The sequence below is a fragment of the Raphanus sativus genome, chromosome 3 (genome assembly GCF_000801105.2).
Source record: "Raphanus sativus cultivar WK10039 chromosome 3, ASM80110v3, whole genome shotgun sequence".
Lineage (NCBI taxonomy): Eukaryota > Viridiplantae > Streptophyta > Magnoliopsida > Brassicales > Brassicaceae > Raphanus > Raphanus sativus.
Window position 1 is genome coordinate 7,252,192 of NC_079513.1, and position 23,700 is coordinate 7,275,891.

At 46.5% G+C, this 23,700-nt stretch overlaps 1 non-coding gene across 1 annotated transcript; it reads right to left on the reverse strand.

Annotated features, from left to right (window-relative positions):
- Positions 1-2,314: 2,314 nt before the first annotated feature.
- LOC130510228 (small nucleolar RNA R71) lies at positions 2,315-2,422 on the reverse strand. Its single transcript, XR_008943910.1, has one exon. It is a non-coding gene; the product is annotated as a small nucleolar RNA R71 (small nucleolar RNA).
- Positions 2,423-23,700: the final 21,278 nt, after the last annotated feature.

The following is a 23,700-nucleotide window of genomic DNA, read 5'->3' on the forward strand; positions in this document are numbered from 1 at the left end:
GGCGACCCGGAGGCCTGGAACTTACGCACGAAGACTAGCCATCCAACGCTCCGAGCCAGCACGGGGCTAGCCGCCCGGCGACCACGGCCAGCACGGGCGCTAGCCGCCGGCGGCCACGGGCCAGCACGGGGCTAGCCGCCCGGCGGCCACGGCCAGCACGGGCGCTAGCCGCCGGCGGCCACGGCCAGCACGGGGCTAGCCGCCCGGCGGCCACGGCCAGCACAGGCGCTAGCGCCGGCGGCCACGGCCAGCACGGGGCTAGCCGCCCGGCGGCCACGGCCAGCACGGGCGCTAGCCGCCGGCGGCCACGGCCAGCACGGGGCTAGCAGCCTGGCGGCCACGGCCTGCACGGGCGCTAGCCGCCGGCGGCCACGGCCAGCACGGGGCTAGCCGCCCGGCGGCCACGGCCAGCACAGGCGCTAGCCGCCGGCGGCCACGGCCAGCACGGGGCTAGCCGCCGGCGACCACGGCCACGACCGGGGTCGGCTGTTCGTTTCCTTCGGTTTGTGCGTTTTTCTGCGTTTTTAGTTTTTCCGTAGGTTTTCCTTGTGTAGAGAATGTATCTAGCTGTTGATTTCGAGATGATTAATCTCGAACTTTAATGTTTTTCCCGAGGTTTCTCGATTAACAATTGGTCTCTCGAGGTTGCTCTTACATCTTTCATATTTTTCCGAGATTTTTCGGACATCGATTTCGTCTTGACCGATTTTGACCCCAACATTCAAGGACCTATTTGCAATTACTTATGTCGTTTTGGCACTCTGAAAAACCTAAGTTAAGACTGATTGTAGCCACTTTTGGGCGGATTATATTTTGTTAAAGAAAAAAACACAAAATACTCTTGGAAAGTTCATCTTTTGGATTCATTGTTCTATTGTTATTGATTTCTTATTGATTTCCTGTGTTCATCTACATGTTTAATCTGAAATCCAGTATGGGTTTAAGGTTTAACATGAAGATTAGTGAGTAGTTCTCTTTTGAATTCATGGGTTAGGGAGACTAGGGTGATTAGGTTAGATCAAGGATGTTTTTAGTGTAGATCAATCTCAAGCCTTGCTAGTAGAGTGTTCTTATAGCCTCTTTCGATCTGATCATTCGAAAGTTGTTCTCTAGACATTTCCCACCAAAAAGGTGTTTTGTTGAAATGTCTGAGACAACTCTGCTAGGCTCTTAATGCATCTTGCCAAAGATATTTGTTGTTAAGAGTGTTAGGATAGCTAATAAACCTGTTCTTACTGATTGCTTTCATATCATTCAGCCAAAGAGATTTGATGTTTGAGATGTGTTAGCAAATGAGCATTCATCTAGATATAGAGCTTGCTTAGGATCGTGTTTAGGCTTAAGGTCATTTGTTTGATTCATCATTTGTCATCCTTGTTTGATACTTGATCACCCGAAATCATATTCCTATGCCCATGAGTTCTCTTTTATCATATTTAAGCAAGTCATTCATTTACTGCGCCTTAGTTCTATCTTGTCATCATAATTAATCATTGTTACTGAAATCATTTTAAATCATTGTTGCATTTAGATTAAGTAAGTGCTTGCATTCTTAGTGCTTGAAATCCCTCAGAACTGGTTCGACATATTACTTCCATTTTACTATCATTTGACTTAGGAGCCTCAAAAACTCCTAACATCAAATTGGCACCGTTGCCAAATTCTGAGTAGATTTGAACATTGAGATTTAGTAACTTGCTTGAGACTAAATCATTTTTTTTTATTTTGCTGATTACTGATTCTCCTTCTTCAATTCCCTTTTGATCTGCAGGTGTATGAACTTGAGGAGCAGGGGTCCAACAAACCTAGTTCCAAGAGCAGCAGACATCCGAGCTTTAGAGAGGGAGTGTGCTAGAAAAAGGAGAGAAGAGGAGCAACAGGCTCACATACAGGATCCGAACATTGAAATGGCTGACCCACAAGCGAATGGCGATGGCAACGCCCCACCAGCTCGACCTATTGGTGCCTATGACCGCCCAACTAACCATGGCCACCTGTTAGGAATCAGAGCACCAGTTGTGGCAGCAAACAACTTTGAGATCAAGTCAGGGTTGCTGAACCAGATTGAGAACAACAAGTTTCATGGTCTGGCTGCAGAGAATCCATTCGACCACTTGGACAGTTTTGATAGATACTGTGGTCTCTCCAAACCAATGGTGTATCAAGAGGATGCTTTCAAGCTCAAGCTTTTCCCTTTCTCTTTGGGGGATAAGGCACGTCAGTGGGAGAAGTCTCTGCCAAGCAGCTCCATCACCACTTGGGATGACTGCAAGAAAGCTTTCCTAGAGAAATTCTTCTCTACTTCCAAGACGGCTGACTACAGGAATGAGATATCCGGATTCAAGCAGAAGAACTTGGAAGGATTCAGTGAAGCATGGGAAATGTTCAATGGCTACCTAGCTCAATGCCCACACCATGGTTTCAACAAGGAAAGCTTGCTTAGCACATTCTACAGAGGTGCCTTACTTGAGTACAGAGCAAGATTGGATACTGCAAGTAATGGGAACTTCTTGGACAGAACAGAAGAAGAGGCAGGGAAACTTGTTGAAAACATGGTCAAGAGTGATGTTGTCTACAGTGGGGATCATGACAGAGCTGATAGGTCAGCAGACAAGCAGACAAGAAAAGAGATAAAGGCTTTGCAGGATAAGATTGACATCCTCATTGCTGATAAAGCTTCTCAAGCTCAGATGAACCTTGTTGGCAACCCACAGCACGAGATACCAGCTGCTGTCAATGAGGTTGAAGGTCTGGAAGGTCAGGAAGAGTTGTGTTTTATCAACAACAATGGTACATGGTACAAGAAGGAGCCAAACTTTCAGTACAACAACTATCAGCAGAGACCTTATTCTAACAACCAGCAGAATGGATATCAGCCTAGGAACAACCAGCAAGGTGGCTATCAGCAAAAGCAAAACCCTCCTCCTGGTTTTTCCAACCAAGGTCAGAACTCTTCTCAACAGCAGCCTGCTCCATCTAGCTCTACACCCCAAGAGAGCAGCACTGATGCACTTCTGAAAAAAATCTTGGAGTCACAGACTAGAAGTGAGAAGCATGTTAGTTATGAGCTGAAAAACCTTTACAACAAGATTGATGGAAGCTACAATGATCTCAACAACAAGTTCAGAGCTTTGGAGAACCAATTTGCTTCCATGAACACTCAGCAAAATCGCCAACAAGGCTCTCTACCTGGAAAACCTAAGCAGAATCCCAAGGATGCAAAAGCTATCACACTTAGGAGTGGTAAGGAGTTACCTCCTAGAACTCTCACCAAGGATGCTGAGTGTGGGAACCGAAATTCGCACTGTCGATTTTAGTTAAGTTCAAACGTAGGAAAACTAAGTTGACCTAGTTTTCCCCGAGGCTCCCAGCTATCTCCTGGGCCACGCACGACAAAGTTAATACGAGTCTAGTTTGGGAATAAATGCGTAAAATAAAGAGAGCAAAAAGAAAGAATCTTATTTCCGAATCTGCGGAGAGCATTGGACAACAGGTCGAGATCTCGGCCGCAAGAGCTGTCGATCGTCGCTAGTCTCAAAACCTAGATCTAACCTAGTTGAGTCGCAGCTCGCTAAAAAAGGAAATAAGCGCCTAAGTTCTAAGTTGCTCTGGAGTGGTTTCTTTCTTCTGATTTTGGGATCCCCCTTCCTCTGCTCCTAGCTTTGCTTATATACTCCCATATGACGGTCTATCCTTGATGGGCTGAGTCCACCGCGGGCTGGACTTTTTCCATTTTTGTCGGCTTTCGTGTTTATCGGGAAAGTTGACATTTATCTTTTCGGAAAGTTGACATTTATCTTTTCGGAAGTTTAACATTTATCTTGTCATGCGAAGATAATTGTAAACCGTCGTATCTATCCTTTTAGAATATCGTAAACGGGTTGTTCGATCGGGTTTGGTCCCTTTCGGGCCGTCTTCCGGTCTTCCGCTGTTTTCTACGATTTTCTTTGAAAGAATGCTACTACTTGGATGTCGAGTCTTTCGGAAGATCTTCGATCCATTGCTGAGGCACATGGTGTTTTAAGATAACCATCACCGTTTTATACAAAGCCTTCCTGTCCGTTGACGTCTTACGGTTCTTTGGAATCTTGGAGCAGGAAAAGGAGTTTTGTTTGCGGGATCTCGGAAAGTCGCAAAACACGGATTTCTGGCGACCCGGAGGCCTAGAACTTACGCACGAAGACTAGCCGTCCGATGACCCGAGCCAGCACGGGGCTAGCCGCCTGGCGACCACGGCCAGCACGGGCGCTAGCCGCCGGCGGCCACGGCCAGCACGGGGCTAGCCGCCCGGCGGCCACGGCCAGCACGGGCGCTAGCCGCCGGCGGCCACGGCCAGCACGGGGCTAGCCGCCCGGCGGCCACGGCCAGCACGGGGCTAGCCGCCCGGCGGCCACGGCCAGCACGGGCGCTAGCCGCCGGCGGCCACGGCCAGCACGGGGCTAGCCGCCCGGCGGCCACGGCCAGCACGGGCGCTAGCCGCCGGCGGCCAGGGCCAGCACGGGGCTAGCCGCCCGGCGGCCACGGCCAGCACGGGCGCTAGCCGCCGGCGGCCACGGCCAGCACGGGGCTAGCCGCCCGGCGGCCACTGCCACGCCCGGAGTTGGCTGCTCGGTTCCTTCGGCGTGTGCGTGTTTTTTGCGTTTGTAGTTTTCCGTAGGTTTTTCCTTGTGTAGAAAATGTTTCTAGCAGTTGATTTCGAGACGATTAATCTCGAACTTAATATTTTCCCGAGGTTTCTCGATTAACAATTAGTCTCTCGAGGTTGCTCTAACATTTTTCATGTTTTTTTCGAGACTTTCGGACATCGATTTCGTATTGACCGATTTTGACCCCAACAGTTAGCCCCCCAGCTAGCTAGGAGCCGTAGGGTTCGTAGGTCCTAGCTTGCGGTATGGTTCGCGAGGAAAGTATGGAGACGAAATCGTGTCGAGGGTCGGGGTGAATAGTAAAATCTTTGCCTATAAAGACTTGTGAATCTTTTACCATTCTTACTTCACCCAAGAATCTCAAGTTAATCTCTCTCTTGCAAATTCTCTCTCTACTTTCAAGAAAAGAATGACTTCAAGATCAAAATCCTCGAGGAGGCAATCTCACTCGTCTTCGAATAGTTTTCATGCCTAGGAAGAAGTTCCGAAGCCCGAGGTTTCAGAGATCAACAGGAACGCGTACTGCGACGCTGTCTTTGGCTCTGATGCTCCCCTTCCCGTATCCCGATTCCCCGGCGACCTCTGAGGATGCGTAAAGAAATTGACTCGCCGAGCGAAGTATCCCCCGAATATCTCGGAATTCTTCGAGAGTTTTATGAGGTTCCGAAGGGAGTCGTGTTTCGCATTCCCCGTGGGAATGAGAGTTCGGAGCATCCTCCGGAAGGTTGTCGCATCCCCTCTCTTAGAATCCGAAAGGCGAGTACTGAACGTGCGTTTGTTTTTTTTTTTAGAGAACAGGTGTCTCGCGCATGTTCCTTCTGATCTTTCGGTCAAGAGGGACATTTTTAGGTCGAGGCCTTGTTCCTGGAACTCCTTCACTCTCGACCGGATTCGAGGGGCGGTCGCGCTTCACCGATCGCGAGGTGGTACGCGGCCCCGCGTCAATGATAGATCCTACGTTTTTGCCCCTTTAAGGCAGAGGCGGAGACCTCGTAAGGATAAAGGGGTCGCTTTCGAGACTTCGTCGGGAGATGGCGCGCCGCCGAGATATGATCCTGGCTTTACCTCAGAGAATCAGGATGTTCCTCCCCCGGGTGACTTCTTTGACGAACTCCCTCCGATGTTTTCCCGTGACGAGTCTTTGGACAACGAGGAGAGGGACAAGGTGACTGCGGAGGGTGCTCGCTTGGTCAACGAGGTTTGTTTTTGAAACTTGAGTAACTCCTCTTTTCTTTTTATTTGACCTCGGCTTCTTTGCAGGCCGTGAGAGTTTGGAATGCATCGATCGATGGGAGTTTCCGCACTGCCCGGCTGGCCCGTTTCAAAGCGGAGGAAACGGAAAGGGAATTTGCTAAGTATCGGTTGGAGGTGGAGGAGCAAAATCGCCGGCAAGCCAAGGTCCAGGCTCGAGCCCTCGTTCGTGCGGAAAGGAGCGGACGGAGAAGAGCTGCCGCCGAGCTGAACCGAAGGGCCGAAATTTTTTCTACTGAGTTCGAAGCGTACAAAGAGGCTCAGGACTTTGTAGGTGATTTTCGTGAGTGTCGCGGTTCGGTCGGTACTCTTAACAAGATGCGCGTGAGGACTTCTCTCTTTCTGGCGAACTTGCCACGATGGATGGCTCGATGAGAATATGTGCCAACGCCGAATCCTTTGTTCCTCCGATCGAAGGGAGAATTCGAGAACTGTGGAATCCTATCCAGGTCTCGGAAGATACGGCAGATGTAGGCGAGGGTTCAAATGCAGGCGACGGGGGTGAAGAGGTCGACCAGCCCGACTCTTCGTTCGGAATATCTCTAACCGACTGTTATGCATTTGATTATAATTTGTGATAGGCCAAGTGTCGCCGTTTGTATGTATGTGTTGCGACCCTTAGGAGGTCGCGTGACTTTGTGTTTTTCGGGATCGGCCGTTGGTGGCTTTCGAATCCCTGTTATAAATGTTTTTTATGAACTATGCGTTTTGATTTATACTTTCGTCAAGTGTAGAGGGTCTGAATACGTGTAGTCACTTCGTATTCAATCTCTTTTTTTTGTCGCTAGATCCGTAGGTCACTTTGTAGCGAACGTTAGGTTTGTAAGCGATAAGAGGCAAATTTTGGGATCTCGTATTCTGGATACTTATGCCTATGAGATGTCTTAGATACCAGCAAGGCCGGGTTTAGGGCAAGACCTAGGTCTACTTTCGGACTGAAGCTGTGCGATGACAAATCGGCTTTCGTTTTGCTTGTTTGCGATTTCGACCTGACTCGTACCGTTCTAGAATCTGCAAAGTGCTTATCGGCTTATATGATTCGTTTGGATATGAGTCGAGCTACTTCCTTTACGAAGAGCTAACCAAAATTTGGATTTTTTGTATAGTGCGCTATGATATCCTTGTCGGATGCAAAAGGACTCGGTTAGAAGCCGGACTACGAATTTGATTGAGTGAAACGTTTCTATATTTTTCGGTCGGGGCCAATCGACGGAAGCGAATTTTAGAGTCGCGGATGGACTGTTTGGTGGAGTTTCTAGAGTCGCGGATGGACTGTTTGGAGGAGAATGGAGAATCAAGACTTTTCGGGAACTAACGACGTCTCGCGTTCCTCAAAGATATGATTTTTGTTTTCCTTAATGTTTATGCGTTGAGTAAGCATTTGATTCAAAATAATTTATAATGTAGATTACATGCGAAAAGTGTTTTTGCGGGAGTACAAGGATGTCTGTCCCCATCTTCCCCCCCCCCTTTTTGGTGAGGGGGATAGCTGAACTCGTCGGGTTGCGACGAGCTGCCTACGTACCGGCGAGGATCAAGCCATCTCGTAGTTCTGTTTCTATCACGGTTGCTATTACTCCACGATTTCCGGCGCCTTGACTGTTTCAGCTAAGTCGGCGGTCGCGTCGGGAGTTGGGTCATCCGTTTTTTCGGCGACGGACTCGAGGATTTTCTCACTATCCTGAGTTGTGGCCTGCTCGGTCAAATCCGAGTTATTTTTTGCTGAGTTCTCGGAGGTACTCAGGTTCTTCTTGGTTTGCTTCGGGTTAGCTACTGGGGCGTTCCGATTGCTGCGAAGTTTATGTTCGGCTAGGAAGCAGAGTCGCGACTGTTTTTGGCTTCCCCAGATTACCGATGTTCCAGTTGGTGTTGGAAACTTGACGCCGAGATGGTAAGTGGACGGGACTGCTTTCATGGCATTTATCCAAGGAGTTCCCATTATGGCGTTATAGATAGCCGGGTTATCCACTACCGCGATTCGACGATCTTCGTGACTTCTTTAGCCATTACCGGGAGTCTGATTTTTCCGAGGGTCATGGATGTGACGCCCGAGAATCCAGTTAATGGTCTCGGTTCTGGGATGACTTCTCCGAGGGGTATGTTCATCCTCTGCAGAGTGTCGCGGAACATGATGTTGACCGTGCTCCCTGTATCGATGAGGATGCGGCCGACTTCGAGATCCTGAATCACCAAGTCGATGACCAGAGGATCGTAGTGAGGTTTATCGAGTCCGGTCGTATCCTGTTCCTCGAAGGTGATTGCGTGACTGGGAACGTCGTCCTCTGGACGCCATCCGGGGCTTGTCTCGGCCTTCCATCCGTAGGCTTTGATCGACGAAACGGAGTGCTGGTAAAAATGCGATCCTCCGATGACCATGTTGATCCTTTGGCGGTTGTTGTTGTTTCCTTCGCCGTCTTGTCTCCGTTCGCGTTTTTCGCCCGATTGAGTTCCAGGAGCGTTATTCTCGGGATTGGCTCCGTCGGTCTTCGGCGGACGGTCAGAATCTAGGATCAGGTCTTTCATGCTCTTGACCGTTGCTAGTTTGCCGTCGAGCAGCTTCATAATGAGTCTAGCGCCGAGGACTTTGCAGTTGGCGGTGGAGTGACCTCTCGTCTGATGGAACTCGCAGCTGGAATTGTCCTTGTACGAGTTCCGCGTCCAGGTGTTTCCGGCGGTCCTTCCTTGTTCGGAATTAACGGTGTAGTTATGTTCGCCTTGGATGTCTTCCCATTCGTGATGGACGTACTTGTTGTTACGAGAGGTTTTCTTCTTGCCGGACGCTTTCGGCGGTCCATGCTTTTGCGCTAGGATTTTCATCTCTTCTTCCATGATGATGAAATCCGTCGCCTTGTGGAGAGTGTCCTGGATGGTGCGTGGCCTTTCCAGAGAAATCCACTTTCGGAATTTTGATTTTTACCAGAGGTTTTTCCTCAGGGCGTCGATGGCGACTCTGTCGCTGAGGCCTGTTACCCTGGACATCACGAGTTTGAACCTTCTTATGTAGTCGCGGAGCAGTTCGTCTTCCTTTTGAATTAGACTCCAAAGGTCTACGTCGGAAGTTTCCCTGTCCATGAACATGGAGAATTGCTTCAGAAAAGCCGAAGCAAGCTGGCGGAAACTTCCGATGGAGTTTCTTTTCAAGTGTGAGAACCACTCGAGCGCAGCACCTCTGAGGTTCTCGACGAATAGGAGACAGCAGCCGACGTCCTTTTCCCGCTCCGGAAGTTTAGACCTTGCCATCGCAATCTGGAAAGACTGCAGATGTGCCTTTGGGTCTGTGGTTCCATCGTAGGTGGGAAGTTTTATTTTCCCAGGATCTGAGACACGTGCCTCCGTGATTGGAGAGGTGAACGGAGTTTTTCTCGACTCCTCGAGGAGCAGGTCGATCTCGGGGCAGTGCTGGTTGCGTGGTGAATCTGCGATTTTACCGCTTTCACCTCGGCTGCAGTTTTGGCGATGTACTCGCGCAAATCGTGGATCTCGTTGGCGCCGTTCGCGCTCCTCTGTCTACGTTGGCTGCGATAGGCCCGAGTCTGGTCCTCAGCCAACCTTTCTTGCTCTGACCAGTAGAGGTCTTCTTCCTCTTCTGTCATGGGTTTTTCGAAGGCTGCCGCCAGTCGAGCTGACTGACTTCGAGTCCTTCTGTGGTGGAGGTCGGCGTCTTCATTGGACGGGTCCGATTGATCGCTGATATCCAAATTGATTCTTTCGACGTCGTCTCCTTCGTTGTCCCTTGCGGGAGGTGGAAGGTTGCCCGTCGTTTTCTTCTGCCCCGTCGGAGTGGTATCATCAGGGACGAGTTCCGGGGATTTTCTCGGGGCATCTTTTTCTTGGTCTCCGCAAGTTCCAAAGTCGAGCCTCCTGACACGCCTCACCTTGGTGGATCCGCGCGGGAGTGAAGCCATTAGTTTCTCTTGTTCTTCCGACCGTTTCTGGGCGGTGGCGAACAGTTCTTTCACCTGGTCCAGCATCGCGGTGTTTGCCTCGGCAGTGACCGTCGATACGTTTCCGTCAGGAGTCTTCTCAGCGTTGACATCGACGGCTGGTCCGTCGTGTGTTTGCTTGTCTTTTTCCACGTTAACAGTCATGCTTAACTGGGCGTGCGTAGTTGCGCGAAAGATAAATCCGTGAACCCCCCTCCTTCTAGCGCCAAACTGTGGGAACCGAAATTCGCACTGTCGATTTTAGTTAAGTTAAAACGTAGGAAAACTAAGTTGACGTAGTTTTCCCCGAGGATCCCGGCTATCTGCTGGGCCACGCACGACAAAGTTAATACGAGTCTAGTTTGGGAATAAATGCGTAAAATAAAGAGAGCAAAAAGAAAGAATCTTATTTCCGAATCTGCGGAGAGCGTTGGACAACAGGTCGAGATCTCGGCCGCAAAAGCTGTCGATCGTCGCTAGTCTCAAAACCTAGATCTAACCTAGTTGAGTCGCAGCTCGCTAAAAAAGGAAATAAGCGCCTAAGTTCTAAGTTGCTCTGGAGTGGTTTCTTTCTTCTGATTTTGGGATCCCCCTTCCTCTGCTCCTAGCTTTGCTTATATACTCCCATATGACGGTCTATCCTTGATGGGCTGAGTCCGCCGCGGGCTGGACTTTTTCCATTTTCGTCGGCTTTCGCGTTTATCGGGAAAGTTGACATTTATCTTTTCGGAAAGTTGACATTTATCTTTTCGGAAGTTTAACATTTATCTTGTCATGCGAAAATAATTGTAAACCGTCGTATCTATCCTTTTAGAAAATCGTAAACGGGTTGTTCGATCGGGTTTGGTCCCTTTCGGGCCGTCTTCCGGTCTTCCGCTGTTTTCTACGATTTTCTTTGAAAGAATGCTCCTACTTGGATGTCGAGTCTTTCGGAAGATCTTCGATCCATTGCTGAGGCACATGGTGTTTTAAGATAACCATCACCGTTTTATACGAAGCCTTCCTGTCCGTTGACGTCTTACGGGTTCTTTGGAATCTTGGAGCAGGAAAAGGAGTTTTGTTTGCGGGATCTCGGAAAGTCGCAAAACACGGATTTCTGGCGACCCGGAGGCCTAGAACTTACGCACGAAGACTAGCCGTCCGATGACCCGAGCCAGCACGGGGCTAGCCGCCCGGCGACCACGGCCAGCACGGGCGCTAGCCGCCGGCGGCCACGGCCAGCACGGGGCTAGCCGCCCGGCGGCCACGGCCAGCACGGGCGCTAGCCGCCGGCGGCCACGGCCAGCACGGGGCTAGCCGCCCGGCGGCCACGGCCAGCACGGGCGCTAGCCGCCGGCGGCCACGGCCAGCACGGGGCTAGCCGCCCGGCGGCCACGGCCACGCCCGGAGTTGGCTGCTCGGTTCCTTCGGCGTGTGCATGTTTTTTGCGTTTGTAGTTTTCCGTAGGTTTTTCCTTGTGTAGAAAATGTTTCTAGCAGTTGATTTCGAGACGATTAATCTCGAACTTAATATTTTCCCGAGGTTTCTCGATTAACAATTAGTCTCTCGAGGTTGCTCTAACATTTTTCATGTTTTTTTCGAGACTTTCGGACATCGATTTCGTCTTGACCGATTTTGACCCCAACACTGAGAAACTAGGTGAGGGGGTGGCCATCAACATAGATGATGAAGTGGTTGTTGTTGATGAGAAGACTAATGATGAGGTCTTGGAGAAGATTGTGGAAGCTAAGGGTAAAGGAAAGGTTGGAGAGGAGAAGAAGACTGTAAAAGATGGTGAAGTTGTTCCTCCAACAAAGGAGAATGCTTTTGTCCCTCCTCCTTATGAACCCAAACTTCCATTCCCTGGTAGGTTCAAGAAGCAGTTGCTGGAGAAGTACAAAGCTCTGTTTGAGAAGCAGATGAGTGAGGTTCAGATCACAATGCCAATCATTGATGCTTTCATGCTGGTCCCTCAATACAGCAAGTTCCTGAAAGATGTCGTAGCATCAAAGAAGAAAGAGATGGAAGGTATGATGATTCTCACTCATGAGTGCAATGCCATAATTCAGAGGCTTGATGTTCCAAAAAAGCTAGAGGATCCAGGATGCTTTACACTTCCTTGTACTCTTGGACCCATGATGTTTGAGAAATGTCTCTGTGATTTGGGAGCTAGTGTGAGCTTGATGCCCTTGTCTGTTGCTAAGAAGCTTGGTTTCACTCAGTACAAGAAGTGTAGACTCTCTTTGGTCTTAGCTGATCGTTCGGTGAAGTATCCTGTTGGCATCTTAGAGGACCTTCCAGTGATGGTAGGAAATTGTGAGATCCCTACAGACTTTGTGGTGTTTGAGATGGGTGAAGAAGCTCAAGATCCCTTGATCCTTGGTAGACCTTTCTTAGCCACAGCAGGAGCTATTGTTAATGTGAAAGAAGGCAAGATCGATCTCCATTTGGGTAAAGGAAACATTCTCCACTTTGACATCAAGGAGGTGATGAAGAGACCAATCATGCAGGCACAAATCTTCTACATAGATGAGATGGATGCTCTTGCTGATGAGCTCCTTGAAGAGCTATCAATAGAGGATCCTTTACAGCATGCCTTGACCATTAAGAGAGATGATGAAGTGGTTGAGAACCTGGCTAGTACTGCATATGGACTGATGTTGGATTCACACAAGGGATTTAATGGCAAGGATCAGTTTGAGGAGTTGCCACAGGAGGTTCATCAAGAGGCTGCAGTCACTCAACATGAAGACATCCAGCAAGATGACTGGAGTGAGCTTAAGGCGCCTAAGGTGGAACTAAAACCTCTTCCCCATGGTGTAAGGTATGCATTTCTTGGTCCCAATGAAACCTATCATGTCATTGTGAGTAGTGAACTTACTGAAACTGAATTGTCTGAACTTTTGAAAACACTTAAAAGGTTTAGAAAAGCAATAGGTTACTCACTTGATGACATCAAAGGAATTTCACCATCTTTGTGCATGCATAGGATACATCTAGAGGATGAATCAATGACTTCTATCGAGCATCAAAGAAGGTTAAATCCTAACCTGAAGGATGTTGTAAAGAAGGAGATTCTTAAGCTCTTAGATGCTGGGGTTATCTACCCTATTTCCGATTCAAAATGGGTATCTCCTGTGCATGTTGTCCCAAAGAAAGGTGGGATCACTGTGATTAAAAATGACAAAGATGAATTGATACCAACAAGAACTGTCACAGGTCATAGAATGTGTATTGATTACAGAAAACTGAACTCTGCATCTCGAAAAGATCATTTTCCATTGCCCTTTATTGATCAGATGCTTGAGAGACTTGCTAATCATCCTTTCTATTGTTTTCTTGATGGGTATTCAGGTTTCTTCCAAATCCCCATCCATCCCAATGATCAAGAGAAAACGACATTCACATGTCCTTATGGTACCTTCGCATATCGAAGAATGCCATTTGGACTATGTAATGCTCCAGCCACCTTCCAAAGGTGCATGATGTCAATTTTCTCTGATCTAATTGAGGATGTTGTGGAGGTGTTTATGGATGATTTCTCTGTCTATGGATCTTCGTTCTCTGCTTGTTTGTCAAATTTGTGCAGGTTCCTACAGAGATGTGAAGACACCAACCTTGTACTGAACTGGGAGAAGTGCCACTTCATGGTCAAGGAAGGGATTGTGCTTGGGCACAAGATTTCAGAGAAGGGGATTGAAGTGGACAAGGCTAAGATTGAGGTTATGGTCAGTTTGCCTCCACCTAAGACAGTGAAAGATATCAGAAGTTTCCTAGGACATGCTGGTTTCTACAGGAGGTTCATCAAAGACTTCTCCATGATCACTAGACCATTGACCAGGTTGCTTTGTAAGGAAGCCACTTTCAGCTTTGAAGTAGAGTGTCTTGAGGCCTTCAAGAAGCTGAAAAATGAACTCATCAGTGCCCCCATAGTCCAACCACCTGATTGGGATCTCCCCTTTGAGATCATGTGTGATGCTAGTGATTATGCTGTGGGAGCTGTACTAGGGCAGAAGAAGAATGGGAAAACTCATGTGATCTACTATGCAAGCCAGACCATGAATGAAGCTCAAATGAGGTATGCCACCACAGAGAAGGAAATGCTAGCCATTGTCTTTGCCTTTGAGAAGTTCAGAAGCTACTTGGTGGGATCTAAGGTTATTGTCTACACTGATCATGCTGCTTTGAGACATCTTCTAGCCAAGAAAGATGCAAAACCAAGACTTTTGAGGTGGATCCTATTGCTTCAGGAGTTTGATTTGGAGATCAGAGATAAGCCAGGAGTTGAGAATGGTGTAGCTGATCACTTGTCCAGGCTGAAGGTAGAGTGTGGAGTACCAATTGATGAGGGACTTCCAGAGGAGCAAATCATGGCTATTGGAGCAGTGATGGCAGTTTGTGACACTGGTAGAAAGCTTGAGGAAGTGAAGGCAACTGAAGAGAAGGAACCTTGGTATGCTGATTTGGTGAACTACCTAGCCACAAGAAAAGAACCTTTGAATCTTGTGGGCTATGCCAAGAAGAAGTTCTACAAAGATGTGAAGAGGTACTACTGGGATGAGCCTTATCTCTACACTCTCTGCAAGGATCAGCTGTATAGGAGAGTGGTTGCTAATGAAGAGATAGATGGGATCCTCACACAATGTCATGGATCATCCTATGGAGGCCACTTTGCTACTTTTAAGACTGTAGCAAAAGTGTTACAAGCTGGATTCTGGTGGCCACACATGTTCAAAGACACACAAGACTTTGTCTCCAAATGTGATTCATGCCAAAGAAGAGGAAACATCACCAAGAGGAATGAGATGCCTCAAAATCTTATCCTAGAAGTTGAGGTCTTTGATGTGTGGGGTATTGACTTTATGGGACCATTTCCTTCATCATATGGGAACAAGTACATTCTTGTGGCTGTTGACTATGTCTCAAAGTGGGTGGAAGCTATTGCTAGTCCCACCAATGATGCTAAAGTGGTGACCAACATGTTCAAGAGTATTATCTTCCCAAGGTTTTGAGTTCCAAGAGTTGTGATCAGTGATGGGGGTTCTCACTTCATTAACAAGCTGCTCGAAGGGCTTCTAAGGAAGAATGGTGTGAAGCATAAGGTAGCAACTCCTTACCATCCTCAGACAAGTGGTCAAGTTGAGGTCTCTAACAGAGAGATCAAATCCATTCTGGAGAAGATTGTGGGGATCACGAGGAAAGATTGGTCTAATAAGCTTGATGATGCACTTTGGGCCTATAGGACAGCTTACAAGACACCTTTAGGTACCACACCTTTCAACCTTGTCTATGGGAAAGCCTGTCATCTACCTGTAGAGCTTGAGTACAAGGCATTATGGGCAGTGAAGTTGCTGAACTTCGACATCAAGAGTGCTAAGGAGAAAAGACTTTTCCAGCTACATGAGCTTGATGAGATAAGGATGGATGCTTTTGAAAATTCAAGGATCTACAAAGAAAAGACCAAAGCTTTCCATGACAAGAACATTCTGAAAAGAGAGTTCCGAGAGGGAGACCAAGTCCTTCTCTACAACTCTAGGCTGAAGTTGTTTCCAGGAAAGCTCAAGTCAAGATGGTCCGGTCCATTCAAGGTCAAAGAAATCAGACCTTATGGAGCAATAGTTCTATGGAGTGCTGATGGAAGTTACTTCACAGTGAATGGGCAGAGGGTTAAGCTCTACATGGCGGATGCACCAGAGGAAGCTGGAGTTTCAACTCCACTTTCTGATCCTCCCCCAGCCTAATCCAAAGGAAGTAAAGTCAAGCTAGCGACTCAAAACAAGCTCACTTGGGAGGAAGTCCCATGTATATCCTTTGTACATATTGCATTAGTACTTTCATTTTCTTTTTCTTTCATCTTATTGCATAAAACAAAAAAAAAATGGGAAGTGAAGTTCTATGCAGGTTTTGGGTCGACTTGGTGTGAGCAAAAAGGGGCATCGTCGGAGCGACCACACCGGAGCGAGGTCGAGCAGTCGCTCCAGCTGGGAGCGACATGACCAGAGCGACGAGCCTAGGTCGCTCCAGCTGGGAGCGACCCTCATGAGGAAACCTGGAGCGACCACTCCAAGTCGCTCGGCTCACACGCGACGGAGAGAAGAAAGAAAATGGCCTGGAGCGACCCCTCACAGCGACCACTCCAAGTCGCTCCAGGTCCGGTTCAGGTAAGTGATTTCTGATTTTAACCCCGGTTCGATTCGATTAAACCGGTTTTACTCATTTAAATCGAACCGGTCGACCCTCTCACCTACCCAAAACCCTCGATCTCACCCTCTCCACTCTCCTCTCATCTCACAAACTCACAAACTCTCTCAAACTCTCTCATCACCAAAACCTCCATAACTTTCTCAAATCTTCACCAAATCAACTGATTCTTGTTTCTAAACCCTCACTTTCGCCCCAGTAGCCCCATTCCCACAATCTACTCGCCATTTACATTCATCCAGAGTAAGGTATGAACTTTCTAAACTCAATTTCGTAGGTCCATGAACCCTAGAAATTGAAATTCGAATTTTGGTCCTTTTCTTGCTTGATTATGATGAAATAGGCTAGGGAAAGTATGTATATCAAGTTGGGTTGTTGATTTCATGGTGGAATTGAGATTAATTTGAACTTTGCCAAATTAGGGTTCATGGATTTGGGGTTTTCGAAATTGAACTGAAATGATGGTGTTTGTGTTTGAGTTTGGTGTGTTGTGATGTGTAGAGACTTGTTTCAGGCAATTTCCTCATCCTAGAGCTTTTATTGAGAGAAGTCATACTATCTTGTATTTCTTTTCTTATCTTTTTGGATGAGAATTGTGATTTTTCTTGCTTGTGACTTGGTGAACTGGTGTTTAACTTGTCTAAATGGTTGAATTGAGTTAGCTTGAGCTTAAATTGTGGTTCATTTGTTGAGTTAACTTGTTTTTCCATATTCATTTTGCCAAGTCTTTGTCCCTTTCCACTTCCTTTACTTACTCCTTTTCAAGCTGTGAAATTTTCAGGTACCAATGGGTAAGAAAACAAGGGCACAATTGACAGCTGAGAAGGAGGCAAGAGATGCAGAAGATTGGGCACAAAGAAGAAAGTCTTTAGAAGCTGAAACTGCTCCAACAGGGACTGAGAGGACTACTAGGCAACGAACTCAGGCTGCAAGGAAGTCCACTGAGCAAATGCAGAGAACATAAACGACTTCAGCTGCAAGGAAGTCGACTGAACAGGGGAAGAGAGCAGGAAAGAGTATTGCAACTCCCACTGATGAGGAGAGTGAGGAAGGTGACGAGGAGTCAGAAGAGGAGCATGCACCTGCGAAGAAGGCAAAGATGACAAAAGGGAAAGGTGTTGCTGTTGAAAGGGACATGGGGAAGATTCCAACTCCGGAAGAGCTGTATGATCACCTGATGAATGGGATGGGCTGGCAGGCAACGAGGTTTGCTGACCTTGAGCTACTGAAGGCACTAGAGATCGACTCAGATATGGCGGAACTGTTGGGGCATTTGAAAATGCCAAAGCTTCTCACCATGGCTTATCCCACCTACAAGGAGCTCACTTCCCAGTTCTTGTCCACTTTGGAAGTCACCTACCACGACTCTAGACATGTTCGGCAGGGATGGGGGAAAATCAAGTTCAAGATCGATGGAAGGGTCTACTACATGAACTTCAGAGACATTGGGACAGTCATGGGTTTCCAAGATGCAGAGGAGACTACTCTTCCGAGGTGCGACGGCCTCCCGAAGAAGCTGTGGGAATTGATTACTGGAATCAACCACAGGACCGGCGCTGACAAGAACTCTCGCATCCGACACCCTACAGTGCGCTACCTCCACCGACTGCTTGTACACCTCTTCTACCCACGGAAACAGCATGGTAACGTCACTGAGGAAGATCTCCGCCTTATCTGCCATGCTATCAGTCCCTACACTACTCCAGGACAGCTACCTCTCCCCAGCACAGACATCTACGCCAAATTTGGGATGGTAGGATTCTTTGTGAGTCGTCTTGAGCACTACAGAGACTGGGCTTGGACCACAGGGGATAAAGAAGCAAAGATAGGGATTGGAGGGATGATAACACCTCTCCTACAGGCTCAGCACATCAACTTAGGAAGGGGTGGAGTTGGTCCTAAACTCATTGATGGAGCCTACTTGAAGATAGCCACCTACTTCAGTGGGATGTACCAGGGCAGCTACGTCTACCACTATCGCTTGGACGGAAGGAAAGCTGAGGTACTCCTCCCGAACATGGACCTGACGAGTTTGATCATCCCTGGAGTCATCAGCTTTGACCTTAACCCGACAGACTTCCTTGGGGAACACGGGACTCTCGATCCCGTTGTTGAACTGGGTCGACCTTGGGAACCTAGGGAGTCGAGAGAGACTGAGCCAGAGAGACCTGCTGAGGCGGCTTCTCCACCCGTCTATGGTCAACCGCGCTACTCCTCCCCACCCTACAACGGGGTTCTTCCACATGGTTCTCTTCGCGATGCTCATGACCACATAGGTCGGCTGCAGCGATGGAACAAGGCTCAGGACAGGACAATTGAGAAGTTAAAGACCAAGTGCAAGGCGCTTGGCAAGACGGTGAAGCAGCAGGCCAAGTTCACATCCAAGATCTTGACTAAGATGGCTGATGTGCTGACGAGGGGAGGTATAGCAGGATGCAGCAGAGCAGACTTTGAATTCCCGGACGCTCCACAGCCCCGGCGTCCACCTCATCCTGCTACCCTCAGCTTCCCCCTCACTGAGAGACAGCAGCGGCGCCTAGACAGGAACCCTCCCATCGAACCCTCATCCTCAGGAAACAAATCTCCATCCTTGGCATCTTCAGATGACGACATAGAGGTTGAGGAGGTTCAGAGTCAGCACTGGTACGGAGACTACAGTTCAGCTGGAGGCTACTACACCTACTTCCCACCAGATGATGGCGCTGGCCCATCTGACTCCACTCACCACCCATAGAAGGTAACCCGCACTTCTTCCCTTGTAAATACCATTTTTTCTTGCATTTAGATTTCTTTTGGGTATCTCTTTCGACTTAACAACACAGAGACTGTGTGAATTAAGTTTGGGGGAGGTACCATATATTTGATCATGTTTGCTTTCATGTTTAAGAGTCTCATGCATTGTGTTCTTATTCATATTCATAAAAAAAAAAAAAAAAAAAAAAAAAAAAAAAAAACAAAAAGCAAATCATTTAGACTGCATTCACTTGCACCTTTTAGGAGAGTCTAGAGCATATAGGTTGCATTTCACTTGCATTGGGAGCAATGATTTAAAATGCCTTGGAAAGAACACCACTTCGCGTTTGAATTGATAATGCACCTCTTGAAAAAGCCTTGTATGTTTCGAGCCTTGTCCGCTCTTCTTGAAACGTGTTGCTTGCTTGATATTGACATTGTTCTTGAAAACCAACTCCAAACTGAACTTGAATGTAATGAACTTAATCTCTCTTGCATATGGGCACTTGCATACTTAGTCATGGATCTCATACACATTTGGGTTATCTTATTTCATTCATTATCCTCTTGTTAATCCAAATGGCACTCCCATACCCTTTAACCCTTACCATTCATTGAAGCCATCATTGATTTGCTTGAGTGAGGCCTTTTTGTGAAAGCTTGTCATGTGCAAAATCTTGAGAGTATTAGGAGCGACAATGGTTTGTTCTTATCTTTGGCTAGCACTAGGACCTCATTTGAGCTAGCACTTAGGATGGTTGTTGGGTTTGTAAGCTTGATTTTGATCTTGGGATTGGGGTGTGAGAGAAAAGTGAAGGAAGTGAACCAAAAAAAGTGAGTAAAGAAAAGAAAACCACTAGGGATAAAAAAAGAAAGAGAAAAACTCTAGAGTGTATAAATAGAATCTCCTTAAGAGTCAAAAGAAAAGAAACATGAAAAGAATGGGGGAAAGAAAAAAAAAAGAGTTTAGTAAAAAAAAAAAAAAAAAAAAATATCCCTAGTTGGTTAAGATAAGAAAAAGAAGAGTGTTCATTGGGTGAGTGATGAAAGTGGTATCTTTGGGTTTTGGGATGATGAAAAGAAGAAGGGTAGAACTTGTAATCATTTAGGAAAAGGGTAGAATGATAAGAACAAGTCATTGTATGCATGAATTGCTCCTTTTCTTAGATAAATTTTGCATAATGTTCTTGCTCCTTTTCTTGAGAGTTAGTGACCATGAAAGATGCATTTGAAACCCCTCTTGCTTCACATTAGACCATTTTCACTCTTACCAAGCCAAATGATTGAGATCAAGTCCCCATTTGCAAGTATTTACCTTTTGTGTTGTATAAATGAATGTGAGAGTTGGTCTAAAGAGCTTGTTGATGGATGAGCATTGTAACTTGTGTAGAGGCATAGGAGTATGGATAGGCCTTGAGAAGCTAGAGTGCAATAAGAGAGTGTGCTATTTTTGGACTTTGAGTAAAATCTAGTCCTATGTGTGTTTCTTTTGGCTATGAGCTCCCACCATCACATCCTCTTTCTCAATGAGTTCTAGAAAGTTCACTTGTGGACAAGTAAAAGAACAAGTTTGGGGGAGTTGATGTCTTGCATAATTGCATTGTTTCACCCATCCCTTTTCATGCATTTTCATCATGTAGGTTAGATTCTAGCCATGTTTAGGTTGCATTTTGCATACATGAGTCCTTATCAGGTATTGGAGCATCTTATGGAGCTTTTGGAGACATTGGGATGCATTTGGAGCTCAAAAGATGTGAAAAAGAGGATGATTGGACGAGAAGAGGCTGGAGCGACCTGCAGAGGTCGCTGTGAGACCTCGCTCCAGCCGGAGCGACCTTGACGACCAAAGCTAGAGCGACCACTCCAAGTCGCTCGGCTTTACACGGCTCGAAGACGAAGAAAATGCTCCGGAGCGACCCCTCGCAGCGACCATCCGAGGTCGCTCCCAAGGCCAGAGCGACGTGCTGGAGCGACCTGCGGAGGTCGCTGCGTGTTTCTTATTTTCGATTTCTTTTAAATTCAAGGACCTATTTGCAATTACTTATGTCGTTTTGGCACTCTGAAAAACCTAAGTTTAAGACTGATTGTAGCCACTTTTGGGCGGATTATCTTTTGTTAAAGAAAAAACCACAAAATACTCTTGGAAAGTTCATCTTTTGGATTCATTGTTCTATTGTTATTGATTTCTTATTGATTTCCTGTGTTCATCTACATGTTTAATCTGAAATCCAGTATGGGTTTAAGGTTTAACATGAAGATTAGTGAGTAGTTCTCTTTTGAATTCATGGGTTAGGGAGACTAGGGTGATTAGGTTAGATCAAGGATGTTTTTAGTGTAGATCAATCTCAAGCCTTGCTAGTAGAGTCTTCTTATAGCCTCTTTCGATCTGATCATTCGAAAGTTGTTCTCTAGACATTTTCCACCCAAAAGGTGTTTGTTGAAATGTCTGAGACAACTCTGCTAGGCTCTTAATGCATCTTGCCAAAGATATTTGTTGTTAAGAGTGTTAGGATAGCTAATAAACCTGTTCTTACTGATTGTTTTCATATCATTCAGCCAAAGAGATTTGATGTTTGAGATGTGTTAGCAAATGAGCATTCATCTAGATATAGAGCTTGCTTAGGATCGTGTTTAGGCTTAAGGTCATTTGTTTGATTCATCATTTGTCATCCTTGTTTGATACTTGATCACCCGAAATCATATTCCTATGCCCATGAGTTCTCTTTTATCATATTTAAGCAAGTCATTCATTTACTGCGCCTTAGTTCTATCTTGTCATCATAATTAGTCATTGTTACTGAAATCATTTTAAATCATTGTTGCATTTAGATTAAGTAAGTGCTTGCATTCTTAGTGCTTGAAATCCCTCAGAACTGGTTCGACATATTACTTCCATTTTACTATCATTTGACTTAGGAGCCTCAAAAACTCCTAACATCACTCCACCAACTCAGCTTATGTGGGTTTCTTCTTCATATCTCTGCCAGCATTGAAGTTTTTCCTCTTGGGAGGGCCATGATCCTCATCACTGTCTGGAGAGGGATCCTCAGCTTTTTCACTGTCACTCTCTTCAACCACTGGTCTTTTGCCCTCTTTCTTCTGCTTTGCTCTCAACTGCTGATCTTTAAGGACTTGGTTTTGGTGCACCTCCTCACAAACTAACTGAGAAGTGGGCCTCTTGGTAGGTGGTTTTTGGCTGTGGTATTGGAGCTTGAGTTGAAATGGTAAGATTAGCTTCTTGGTTGCTTTTCTCCAATACAAGAGCTCCTCCACCTTGACCCCTTGGTGCTCTTGCTTTCTTGGGAGGGGCTTGCTTGTGAGCAATGTCAGCCGCACTCTCATCAGCAGCAATTCTTTTGCCATCTCTCTTGGCTTGTGTTTTCTTCTTGAGCATGGCTAAAGCTTGCTGCCTACGTTCCTCCTCGGAACCAGGTTGTGAACCCAGCACTTTCCCTGTTCTAACAGTCTCTCTCTCAGCTTTCTTCTTCTTCTCAGTCTCTATCTCAGCTTGAGTTTGTCGTGCCATTGGTACCTGAAAAAGAAAAACCTTGGAAAGGAGTGAGCAAAGGAAATAAAAATTTTCAAAGAGAGAGAAATGATCAAAGCGAAAGAGATCAGCTCTAGAAAACCCAATTAAAAATTAATAGCTAAGCAAAACAAGAGATGTAAACTAAATTAGAGGATCCCAGGTTCAAAATTCAATTTTTTTTTTTTTGAACAATTAGAATCTCTAATCAGCAAAACTCTTGATCAATCACTCTACAGCACGAAATCAACCTTAAATCTAAGTTCTCCACCAACTTAGCATTCAATCTACTCCAAGAATATCCTAAAACAAGCAATTTTTGAAAAATCCCCAAATCTCATGAACCCTAATTTCTCAAAGCTCAAATTAATCTCAATTCCACCATGAAACCAACTACCCAGCATGATATAAAAGCTTTCCCTAGTCTATTTTACAAGAATCTAGCAAGAAAAAGCTCAAATTTCAAGTTCAAATTTTTAGGGTTCATGAGAGTTACGAATTTGAACTTAAAGAACTCATACCTTTCTATGGATGATGGAAAATAAAGAAAGGATTCAAGAAAATAGACTAATGGGAGAAAGACTTTGATTTAGGAAAAAGAATGGATTGATTTGGTGGAGATTTGAGTGAGATAAGGTGTTTTTGGTTCTTGGAGGCAAGAGAGGTTTTAGATTTGTGAAAGAGGTAAGAAATGAGAGGAAGAGGTCGAAAATTATGTTAGGAGGGGGTTTTGGTTCGGGTCGGGTCGTGGGTAAACGGGTCTGGGTCGAAAAAGAGAAGAAAACTTACATGGAGCGGGACGCGGTCGATGGATCAGCACGCGGGCTTGGAGCAGGACGCGGGTCGTCGAATGGAATGCGCTGTCCGTACTGCTGCACGCCCGGGTGAGGAAGCTCGGTCTCGTCTCTCCGGTCTTCTTCTTCACGCCCGGGATGTGCTTCCCGGTCTCGTCTCTCCGGTCTTGCTTCTTCACGCCCGGGATGTGCTTCCCGGTCTCGTCTCTCCGGTCTTGCTTCTTCACGCCCGGGATGGTGATTCCGGTCTCGACCATTCCGGTCCAGTCGAGTCTAAGGGAGTACTTGCTTGGCTGAGCATCATTCTTCACCTCCTTTGGATCTTTGAACTCTCAAACACTTCACATCATCTCATAGTATGCTCCAACACCTGATAGGGACATATGAATGCAATATGGATCCTAAAGACACTAAGATCTAAGCTATATGATCAAAATGCACAAAGATATGAAGGTTAAAAACATGTAATTATGCAAGATATCAGTTAACCTGATCGTGTTGATTTTTTTTTTTTAATTTGGTTATTCTTTTAGAATTAAAGTCAACTTTTTCCTACAACTTTCGTGAAACCTTCGAGTATGGCGTCTTCTTAAAGCGGGAAGAAGGCTTTGTGGTGTAGGAGACAAACTCTTCATCGTCACCTGAGA